The sequence below is a fragment of the Pinus tabuliformis genome, chromosome 8, assembly GCF_031772625.1.
Source record: "Pinus tabuliformis cultivar Carrire ecotype Pingquan chromosome 8, CPIR1, whole genome shotgun sequence".
NCBI lineage: Eukaryota > Viridiplantae > Streptophyta > Pinopsida > Pinales > Pinaceae > Pinus > Pinus tabuliformis.
In genome coordinates, this window is record NC_142294.1 from 1,379,527,749 (window position 1) to 1,379,540,208 (window position 12,460).

A 12,460-nucleotide genomic window follows, 5' to 3' on the forward strand; every position below is an offset into this window, starting at 1 on the left:
AAATTGAGCCCAAGATAGCTTTTTGGAAATCCCGCCTGTCTACTTTTCAACCCAAGTGGAATTTCTGGATTTGGATGTCATTTGCCCTTCCAAAACTTCAATCTCCCAACACTGCTTCCTGTGTGTCAAAATAGGGGTAGTGAGGTCATTTTTTGAGTGTTTTTTGACCTTTTGAGGGCTCAAAACCTGCCCAAATTTCTTGGCCATGCATAAGAAACCATAATTTATCATGAAAAATCCAAAAATGCAAAGTTTTTTGGATTTGGATCCCTCTAGAAAAAGCGAGCGCCACGTGGCGCGGCGCATAGGGAGGCAAAACCTGTTTTTTAGTGCAAAAAATTTCAAAATGCCAAAAATTGCTCCAAATTTCTTGAAATTTGGGCTGAGTCATCTTTATCAAGTGCTGAGATGGGCCAAGGAAGTCTCAACCAATATTTGAAGTCCTTCATCCTATTTTTCGACATTTTAGTGTCCTCCTGGTGCATGCAGTTTCAGTGGTGGAAATCACTGTCTTGTTCATATGATATGTCAGTGTCCATCTCCATGGTGCTGCAAGGTGTATGTTAAGTGTATGTTTGGCTTGTTGAAAATGAGAAATGAAGACTTGATCTCTTTCTCTCCAAGTGCTAAATATGCCAAAGGGAAATGAGGGACTGTGAGTAATATGGAACAGTAGGTATAATGGAGTGAGGGGAAGGATATGGTTCAATCAAGCGAAGTCTTCAATGTGAGGACAGTCACTTGATTGTGATTTAGGAGTGTGAGGTTTGGGGATTTAGGAATTTTGCAAATGGTATGGGAAAGAGAGAGTAATAGGGTATGGTAGGGTTTAGGGATAGGAAAATAGGACTTTAGAAACAAGTGATTTGGGATGTAGAGGAATAGGGGATTTAATAGGGATGATGGGTTGAAGGTGAGGGAAAGATAGTGGAGAATTAAGGGACTGTTTGGGATAGATTTTAGTTTCGGGAAATGTGGGATGTTTTGTATAAGATTAGGTTTGAGAATTTGTATTTTATGAATTGGGAAATGGGAATTGGGATAGGGAAAGATGATTTTTAGGAATATGAGAGTTTACGGAATAAGGGAATAAGGTGAGAAAAGGAGTGAAGGAGTGAAAAGGTGAAGGAATCGGAAAATGTACTTAGCAGCCAAAACAACAAATGAAAACCCTAGGCTAGCCCTACTAGGTAGCAGTTTCTTGGGAAATGTCAAGAATGTAGGGTTTGATTTTTCCTTTAGACAATCACCATAAACTTTATGAAAAACTCCTTTACTAGCAATGAAGAGATCGTAGCTTAGAAGCACAATAAGAGTCGTGAACAATTTTGGCAATTAGAGAGAGTTTTGGAGTGAAATAGGCTTGGCAGCTCTATGCACCGCGCCACAAGCCCAACGCGTCGTGCCTTCCCTATGCGCCGCGCCGATGTATTTTTACACTGGAAATTTGAGCCCAATGCGCCGCACCAGTTATGTGCGTCGCGCCACCTGCCCTATGCATAGTGCTTTTCTCAGGAGACTTTTGGAGGCATTCGCGATGTGAAAATTGGGTGCAGGATAACTTGTTGGAAAGGTATTTGAGTCTACTTTCCAGCCCAACTAGAATTTTTCAATTTGGAGTTCATTTGCCCTGTCAAAAATCAAATCTCCCAATACTGGTCAAAATGTGCCAAATGAGGTTTTCTAAAGGCAGAGTGCTATTGCAGTCAACTTTTGAATAGCTTTCTCAACTCCAAATTGAGCTCATGATAGCTCATTGGAAGTATCTTTGTGTCTAGTTATCATTTGACGCATCAAGCAAGTCATTTGGCCAACCAAGGTAGGAGAAATCTTGATTTTCCCAAGGTCAGTTTAGAGGTGCATTCAATTCTCCTAAGGCAACGGTATTTTTGACATTTCTTTAAAACCATGACACCTGTGTAAAAAGTGAAGGAGTTTTTTCTTCCTTGGCCTATTTTTGACAAAAGACACTCTCATTTTTCCCAAATTCATCTTTTATTGGTCCGAAACATCATTCAAGTAAAACCTACCCCGATGTGTGGAACAGGGGATTTGTTGAAATGAAGCGAAATGAAGTGGATAGGGGGCTTCTAAATTCTTGAGGAAATTTTGAGAAGTAGGGAGGGATTTTAGGACACAGGGGAAAGTGGAATTTCAAATATTAAGTGAGGGGAAGGGGTCCAAAAAGGCAAAACACAGGCCTAGCCTGGAAAATTGCCAAGTTGTAGCAAGAAACTAGGGTTTGTGCGAAAATGAGGAATTTGGGGGATTTTAGTGATGGGAAGTGTTTAATAAGGTATATTATGGATAGGGGAAGATATATGAACATCAGGATACAATTTTTACTAATTATTTGAACATCCAAGAGAAATTACCTTCAAAACCCTAGGAGAGGGAAATGAACCTTACCTAGGCGCAACTAAAGCATGAACAAGGTGTAAAATGACCCAATGGAACCTTACATGATGATGACAGCCCTTTGAATGATCGCACACTCATCTGGATGGTGACATGGACCGAAATTTGGACAACTTTGACAAAAGTAAGAGAAAACCCTAGACTTAATACCTAGTGACCAAATTTTATTTGAAGACTCACTGAAATGACAAAATTTGACCTTGACACCTTAAAATCACTTTTTAAGAGCATGTTTGATCACTGGAGGAAGACTGCAAAGACTGACACTAACAAAGTCCAGTTAAATTAGTTCCAAAATGTTTGAGGAACTAATAGTGAGTTAACAGTTAGTTGATGCATTAATGCACTCAACTAGTGCTAGTCCAGTTAACTGAAGATTCCCTCATCAGGAACTCAAGCATGTCTATTCTGAGAAAGACCCAGTTGAGATTAATGTTTAAGGATAGTGTACTATGTGTTTTCTCATGGAGAAAAATCATGCATGTAGTCAAGGATAAATCCTTGAGGATTGCGTAGTTTTGGAGGGAGGGTTTTCCACTTGGTAACTAGGAATCATCCACAAGGAATAGTGCAAGGAAATAGGAGCTTGGAGGGCAGAGAGGAAGGCTAGATAGAAGCCAAGATTTCCTATGATCATCTGTGAGGATTGTACTGAGAGCTAGCAAGCTATGAGAGCTAAGGCTTTGTATAATTCCTATGTATTTCCACCATGTATGATAATACAATAATGTGGGGTTTTTAGCTAAGACTTTCCCCAAAGTATTTTCATATGTATTGTGCCATTGATTCTTCTTCTTCTAGTTATATTGTTCATGTCGATCTTTAATCTTTCGAAAATTTATAGTAGAAGTAGGTTATAGTATTCTGCTTTGATTTATATTGCATTATCGGGTTAACTTATCACACATTTTCTACATGGTATCAGAGCTGTGAATAGTATACTAAGAAGAGAATTCGAATTTTAAAGTTTAGGGTTTGTAGGTGCAAATAAAATTCATATCATACTTTAAGGTTGGCCAATGGTGTTCTATGGCTTGAGACTCGAGTATGCCTTGGAAGGTAGCTCAAATTACATAGCATGGAAATATAGAATGGAGGCTGTATTAGAAGACAATGGCTTGAAGGAATTCATTGATCAAGAAATCCCAAAGCAAGTTTCAACTAATGCACAACAGTTGGCTGAGTGGAAGAAATATGTGGTGAAGGCGAGACGGATCATCCTTGAGGGAGTTCGAGACCATATTGTCTCAAGTCTCCATTGGAAGGATACTCCATTTTCAAAGTGGAAGACATTGAAGGACCTCTAACAGAACAGTAGCGACCAGAGGAAATTGGAACTCAACGATAAGCTTCGAAGAATCAAGATGGAGAAAGGCGATACTATTTCCACATATCTGAACAAGCTCACCACCTGTAGAGATGAGCTTGGCAGTGTGGGAATAACTACTGCCGATGATGATATGGTGAGCCTCACTCTCCTTGGCCTTCCAAATAGTTGGAATAGCTACAAGGACTCTGTGAATGGAAGGGAGAAACTATCGGATTGGGAACGATTGTGGTCAGATCTTGTGCATGAGGAGATCAAGAGGAGCACACGAGATGGTTCTTCATCCAAGAATGATGATGAAGAAAATCTGACCTTAGCAAGTAAGGCAAGGAAAGGGAAGGGGAAGGCTTCCCATTTCAAATCGAATTCTTCTCATGGAGGGAAGAAGGGTGACATGTCTAAAGTAAGATGCTTTAATTATCACAATATGGAACATTATGTGACTAATTTCCCATTGAAGAAGTCCAAGAAGGTATCCTTGGAAGGATTGGAAGGTGAGGCATTAGCCTCTCAGTTCGAAATGGACTTTGCCCTCATTGCATGCATGGTGTCATCCATGATTGGTTGTGTCTGGCATCTTGATAGTGGAGCCTCATTCCACATGACCAGTGATAAAAATTTATTCAGTGCATTGGAGGAGAAAGACCTCAAAATGCGCATAGATATGGGTGACAATGGAATGTATAGTGTTTCAAGAGCGGGTACAGTTGCTTTTTAGAGGGAGCGTGGAGCTCCTCTCACTTTGACAGATGTGATGTATGTGCCTGGACTGAAGAAGAATTTGGTTTCAGTTGTTATGTTGGAGGACAAAGGCTACGATGTTGTCTTCAGTAAAGGAAAAAGTTTCCTAAGACACATAGCCACGCCTTAGACCAAGAGAATAGGGATTCGGGTGAAGAATCTCTATAAACTAGAGGTAGATGATTGTGTAGCATTGAGTACGAAAGAAAAATTGGTGCAAAGCCAAGACATTGGTAAGTTGTGGCACAGGCGATTGGGCCATTTGCATCATGGGGCTTTGAAGATAATGCAACATATATCTATAGGACTTCCCAAAGGTAAACTTGAGCAAGTTGACACATGCAAAGGTTGTACCTTAGGAAAGTACACCAAGTCTTCCTTTCATGCTTGAGATAGTCGAGCAGAGGCTATCTTAGAGCTAGTTCATACTGATTTGTGTGGACCATTCTCGATGGCATCCACAACGAAGCAAAGGTATTATGTGATTTTCATTCATGACTATTCTCGTAAATGTTGGATTTATTTCATGCAAAAGAAGGACCAAACTTTCACAAAGTTTTGTGAGTTCAAAGCTTTGGTCGAGAAAGAGTCAGGGAAGAAGATCAAGGCCTTGAGAAGCAACAACGGTGGAGAATATGTCTCTCAAGATTTTAAGGAATTTTGTGCAGCAGAAGGAATTTAATGAGAGTTGACGGCACCTCATAACTCACAGTAGAATGGGGTGGTTGAAAGGAAGAACAAAACTATTGTAAGGGTAGCACAGGCAATGCTGCATGACCAAGGCCTACCACTTCACTTGTGGGCTGAGGCATGCAACAAAGTGGTATATTTGTAGAATAGAAGCCTGCATCGCATACTTGGGATGAAGACACTAAAGGAAGCTTTCTCCAGTAAGAGACCAGATGTGGGTCACTTTAGGATCTTTGGCTCATCGATATATTTCCATGTGACAAAGGATGCATGGGAGAAGCTTAAACCAACAGTAGAGTTGAGGATATTTTTTGGGTACACTGATACACCTCATAACTATTAGGTGTACTTTCCTACCATTCGGAGGATAGTGGTTCGCAGAGATCTCAAGTTTGATGAGTAGAAGGCCATGCAAGTTTCCCTTGAAACGGACCTCCAACTACAAGCTGTGGAGGAACTGTTGGTTCCTTAGGAGGAGGAGCCTAAGACTGATGTAGAGCAATCACATGTAGAGGTTCCAGGAGTGGAGACATCTACTCAAGCAGAGTCTTCCAGAGATGGATGAAAGCACACAAGAGAAGTTGACATATTGTTGGAGGATGCAAGAGAGAATGTGGGAGCACCATATTCTCAGCACAGATAGAGGAGGTCGCCTGATAGGTACACTGGATACATGGCCCTTGCTAGGGAACATGTTGAGACCGAGCCATATTCCTTTGAGGAAGCAGTGCATCAGCCGATTTGGTTGATGCTATGGTGGAAGAGTATGACTCCATAGTTCGTAACAATGTTTGGGACGTTGTTCTGAGATTGGAGAACAAGTCAATTGTGAGTTTGCATTGGATTTACAAGGTAAAACAAGCTACTGATGGTAGTGTGGAGAAGCATAAGGTAAGATTTGTTGCCCGTGGCTTCTCATAGGTCGAGAGGATCATGTTGCTGCAGTATATTTCGACAGAGGAGCAAGATGCTGACATTTTGACAAAGGCATTGTCAAAGTGTAAATTCGAGTTCCATAGAAACAGGATCAGGGTGGTAGATAATCCCTTTCTTGTTGAGAGGGAGTGTTGAAATATGGGAACAAGAATATTCCAATTTAATTTTTCCTTGAATTAAATTGTGAATTAAAATCGAATTTAGTCTTAACAGCTACTTGGAAATAATTAATTTTTTTTTTTTAATTAATTAGTTGGAGAAATTCAAGTTAGAAGCCTTTCTGAAGTCATGCAAGAGTTATCCCTTAAATTAAGGAGATAAGATTGAGTTATATTTGAGTTGTAATTAGTTAACTTTGTTTACTGAGTTAAGTCTAGTTAAATTAGTTCCAAACTATTTGAGGAACTAATAGTGAGTTAACAGTAAGTTGATGCATTAATGCACTCAACTAGTGCTAATCTAGTTAACTGAAGATTCCCTCATCAGAAACTAATGCATGTCTATTCTGAGAAAGACGCAATTGAGATCAATGTTCAAGGACAGTGTACTATCAGTTTCATGTGTTTTCTCATGGAGAAAACTCATACATGCAGTCAAGGACAAATCCTTGAGGATTGCACAGTTTTGGAGGGAGGGTTTTCCACTTGGTAACTGAGAATCATCCACAAGGAACAGTGCAAGGAAATAGGAGTTTGGAGGGAAGAGAGGAAGGCTGGAGAGAAGCCAAGATTTCCTATAAGCATCTGTGAGGATTGTACTGAGAGATGGCTAGCTGTGAGAGCTAAGGCTTTGTATAATTCCTATGTATTTCCACCATGTATGATAATACAATAGTGTAGGGTTTTTAGCTGAGGCTTTCCCGAAAGTATTTTCATGTGTATTGTGCCATTGATTCTTCTTCTTCTGGTTATATTGTTCAACTCGATATTTAAGCTTCTGCAAATTGATAGTAGAAGTAGGTTATAGTATTCTACTTTGATTTATATTGCATTATCGGGTTAACCTATCACAAATTTTCTAGAAAACGAACACAAGTAGGGTCTACAAGGATGTCCTAGGAGGTGGATAAGCTACTAGGAAGGATGATCTTCCCTAGTATCATCGCCAATTTGTTTTGGAGAATTTGGTATCTATGGATAAATACTAATTCCCTAGATAAGTAGCCATATCTAGAACAACAGTTTAAAGCACTTTAGCCTTTTCCTATAAGCAATAGATAAGACAAAGAAGATGAGAAGACCTACTTGTAGTTCCTCTTTCCTCTTGTATCCTTTGTATCGATATTTTCGCTCCTTCCCGTACTTAACACGCTTGAGAAGTACCTATAAACACCAACAACAGACAAAGAACCGATCAAAGCAAAAGATCTATTGAATACAAGTAAATGGAATCAGATTCATTTCACACATATAAGCATCATAAGACAATACAAACATATGGGAGAAAGGTTCAAATACTTTATTGAATAGAAGAAGGAATTACAACCATTGTGTCTGATTCAAAGTCATTCCTCCAGCTTGGATCCCATCCACATCACATCAAAATCATGACAAGCTTGTAGCATTACAATACTTTCTTCAAAGCGAATTCTCATAGCAACATTATCTCCTTACAATTCAACATAGTCCAGCCCCTGATCACATAGATGAGTGGTCAATTTATAGGGAGATGAAGGAGGTTTTGTCATAAATGGTGGTATTGAATGGCCTTCCATACTTAGAATTAGTTCCATGGAGGAAGGGATGAGAGGATAGGATGCATCTTAACTCATTCCTCATCCATTTTCGAGCTCATAGGAGTTGATAAGTGAGGGAACCTTCTAGATGACTCCAAAAGATAAGAATATTCCCAAAACCCTATGTGAATTTAGTTCAATCTCACCCAACACAGTTGAAAGGAAGCCTAAGTGCTCTGTAGAGCACCCTGGCATGGACTCAACTGCTCTGCAGTGCTCCCTTACATGGGCCTACCTGTGCTAGTCCCTTTAGAGGTCATTTCAGGATGTCTTCAAGTCATGAAACTATCTGGGAAGGAGGCATTCAAAGGGGTGACTTGTTTAAGGCATGTAGCAACTGAAATTAGGGTTTTATGAGCCCTAAAACACTGATTTGGATGATGGGAGTGATGTGCCCAAATGGATCTATAACACTTGTGTTGCATTTCTATCACGTTTTGCATTTTCACTTGTGTGAGTATTGTTTGCTTGATTTATTTGAATGTTTGTTGTCGTTTACATGTATATTAGTCTGTTCTAACATTGTTTAAGTTTTCGTTGCTATCTCACTCCGGTCGCATGCATGAAACTGTGCTTCATGAACGGTCATCAATTCAGTGACTCGCCTCACCCACATGCGTGTTGTTCCATTTTTTGAATCTGTCATTCTCTGTTTGCATGCATGATAATTCACTTACACTTACACTAAGTATCACCATGCATTCACACTCACATTCACTTATAGTTGCCCGTCAGCGAGTCTGGGCAGCCCTTGCTTGGACTCTGCCTCACCAAGACAACATTACGCAATCCTGAGAGGGAAGTCTTTATCTTCCTCTCAGGAAATGCACATTTCTTCCCAGTGACTCTCCTCCAGGACTGTTTTGTGCATTTCTGAGGGATAGTGACTGTTGGCCCAGAAAATTGCACAATGCAATCACTGAGCCTGCAGCCATTGCTAGCTGAGATCCCGCATTGTGCAATTCCAATAGTTAGTAGCCAAACTAGACTATTCATTGTGCAGTTCTAGCAGTTAGTCAGTCTCCTAATAGCTCAGATTGTACCTTGCACAGTCTTGGCAGTCAGTCTCCCAACCTCCCGGCCCAAATTACGTAACTTTCATGATCAGTCACACAGGTACGTTGCAAGTTAGTTCCCAAGTTCTTTTTGGTTTTTGACTGACAGATTTCTTTCCATGAGTGTTGCCATGTCTCCAGGTATCGCAAGTGTTCATCTTCCTCTAAGTAGTGCAGGTACAATGGTTTCTAAGAGAGCATAGTATAATGCATTGTTCAGAGCACACCTGGAGATGTAGTCGATCAAATGTCTATGAGCTTGCCTACTCACGAAGATATCAAGTTGTTCGTAGACAAGGACATCAAGATATGACAACAACAACATCACAACGAGAAGCATCATGAACAACAACTGAAGGAAGCATATCGAACGCAACAAATGCAAGGAATGCAATGAATGCAAGAGTAAGGTTGTTGACAACACAAAGGTGAAACAAATTTGCAAGCTCAAGCAGATCCATTGATGATGAAAGCAACTTTGGAGACTCAGGCTATGAGGTGACGACACGACATGAAGATTGTGTGAAGACAGAGAATGGAACAAAGAAGGAGTTTCATGTGCTAAAATAGCAACTCGGGAAAGAACATGAAGTTACACAAACAAACGAATCAGATGTAGCAGGAACAAGAAATGCAGTGAGCACAACATGCACTCACGGATGAAACTACGCCCATACAAGTTATAGATCTATCCCAACAGTTGGCACGAAGCAGACATGGTGAGTAATGTTGTTGATTGCATGCAAGGGATTCATGTCATTGTGCACATGCATGCGATCCAACCCATTTAGCACACTCACCAAGGCGAAGACAAGAAGCAAGTCCAATTGGAGCTGAACATGTACCTCGAGAAGTTGATGTGCATGACCACCAGCACACAATTGAAGATAAACACAGACACTATGCATTAGTGTGTTTCCGGTTCAGTCGCACCCAAGAAGATCATGCGCATGTTAGAAAACGAGTTGGATGAAGGAGCCGAACCAATGCACCGGTTGCAACGGAGAAAAGAGCTCGCTTCAGCAAGATCTCACCATGGGGTGCATGCACACCATCATGGATGGCCAAGCTTGGAATCAACTCACCACCTTCAACATCACAAGCATGTCAAAGAGTTGGAATCACCACAAAAAACCAAGTGTTAGTCATGTCTTACATGGCTTTCTCAAGCCATTGAGCACATGTGCATTTTAATGTAATGTCGTGTCAAGTGGAAGTTCAAGTGTCAATAGTTGGATGTAACAGTCATAGAATAGATGAAGAGTCATGAGGGTAGATGAACTGTCATAAAGGGGAATGTCAAGGGTCACACCACCCTTTGCTATAAATAGAACTTCATAACTCATTGTATAGGCTTTTGGTAAGACAAGATTCTAATGAGACTATCTTAGAAAGAGCTTGGACAGTATTGTAACATGCCTTGGCTTCTCCACTACACATAGCTAGTTCATCCCTTTAGAGGAGCAAGTGGATGTGGCTGTAACGTTCCACTGTTGGGGCTATCAGGTTTAAATGGATGTATTGTATGATTGGAACTTACACTTATTTATATGATAAGATCCAACACGTTTTCATGCATATGTTGTTACTGTAGTTGGAATGTTCTGGTTGCTGTAGCAATGTATGTTGTTTAACCTACATAATTGTGTATGAACACTTTAGTATGAAATTATATGAATCTTGTTGCAGATGTGTTGTTGGTTTAACAACAACATTGGATTCAGGACTGACCTTCTTTCCAGCTTGTGATGCATCTTCACTCGTGTGTTCCCTTCCCTGCTGAGTACACTTACAGGTTGCCAAGGGGCACACTCATCTCAACCCACCTATGTTAGAAACCTTTCATGCACCTTCCTTGACTCACTGCAGCGGTCACACCCTTCCTACTGACAAAGTTATCTTACTTTCCTCTATGCGACATCACGGTCAAGGGATTACCATACGACCCACTGCTGGGACTCCTACACCAAACGGTTTGGGGTCTAATTGGGACTTCTTACCAAGGATATCCCCTTACATGTTGGCGGGTCCAACACCGTCAACATTTTGGAACAAGAAGGAGGGCCATATGACAAGCTGAGTCCTTACATATATTTTGAACCTCTACACATCTATCATGACTCACTACCGAGCTTCTCTTCTAGAATGTATGTCTTATAGAAACGATTTCATCCTCCTGAAAAAACTCTTGGATAAATTTTCTCATAAAACATTTGATGATAGAGGCTATGTAGCCTTGGTAGGGCACGCAGTCGACATTGTAGGCTCATGCGAAAGACATGGATTCGTTGAAGAATACTAAGGTTCATGCTTTTCATCTACACACTTCGAGGGCACCCAATGCACTGGTGCGCCATGCTGCCCAGAAAATATATTCATTCTCTTGCTCATTTGGTCGCAGAGATAGACCATGATTTCAATCACTTTAACTATAAATCACTCAACAAAGAAATTTTGGAATTACGAAAAGCACCTGATGAATCCTTTGAAAAGTTTCACACACACTTTTGTAATCTTTTGTACCAATTCCCGGAAGATGATATTGATTGGGAATTTCTTGATGGAAGATTTGAGTATCTTATTCATGTATCTGAACCCCGCTCAGCACACTTCGGTGATGGATTTACAAAATCATAGGCAGACACATTTTCTATCACAAGTGATTGTTTGCCTTCACCTCATCAAATAGCTCCACCACCGCGGAATGATGTGGGAGATCATGCACACACCTCTGTTGAACTGTCACATCATCCCACCCCACCTGCTCTTGAGATTTGCACAGATTTGGCTTGCAAGCTTGTTATTTGTCACATGGAATCATTCCCTCGACCTCCGTCCTCGAATTCTATTGATCCTCTGGATTATACTATCATGTGTTTTCCCATTCCAGACTCCTCACCTATTGTGAATGAGGATCAACCTATCGATAGAGTTGGTGTTATGAAACCAACCTGCACCATCATTCATGATGAGTGTGTGCGAGAATCTAAAGAATAGCCCGTGGTGAAGGATGACTCCCTTCCAACCGCGCCTCATTTGATTCGTCCTAATGTCCCTTGTGATTCTTCCACTGCTGATTTCTCTTATGAAAACTCATTTTTAGATGCTTCTACTTCCGATCATTCAGAGGACACCTCAGATGTCAGCCTGTCATTACAGTGCAGAGAGGACACATTTTCCTCGAAAAATCTGTTCAATATGTCATTTATTTTCTTGAAGCCTTTCTTCTCATATACCCTTCTCACCGATTCATCAAATCATGAGTATGCCGATAAACATCCTGAATTTTCTGATCTTGGTTGTCATGATCTATTCACTTCCTCATCTGATCACAATGTTGATTCAACCGCTATTAATCTATCCATTTATGATGACCTATCTGTCAAGGAGGTCGAAACCCCCCAGACTGTCGAGGCACTTTAGCCTGAGCTGATGGTTATGTCAGACCCTCACTGTCCTAAGGTTGGTTTCACTTCCGGTTAGGAAATGGTTGAAACACTCAAGACTCCTCATCACTCTCTACTTTGCATTGAAGATCAACCAAACACCTAGATTTCA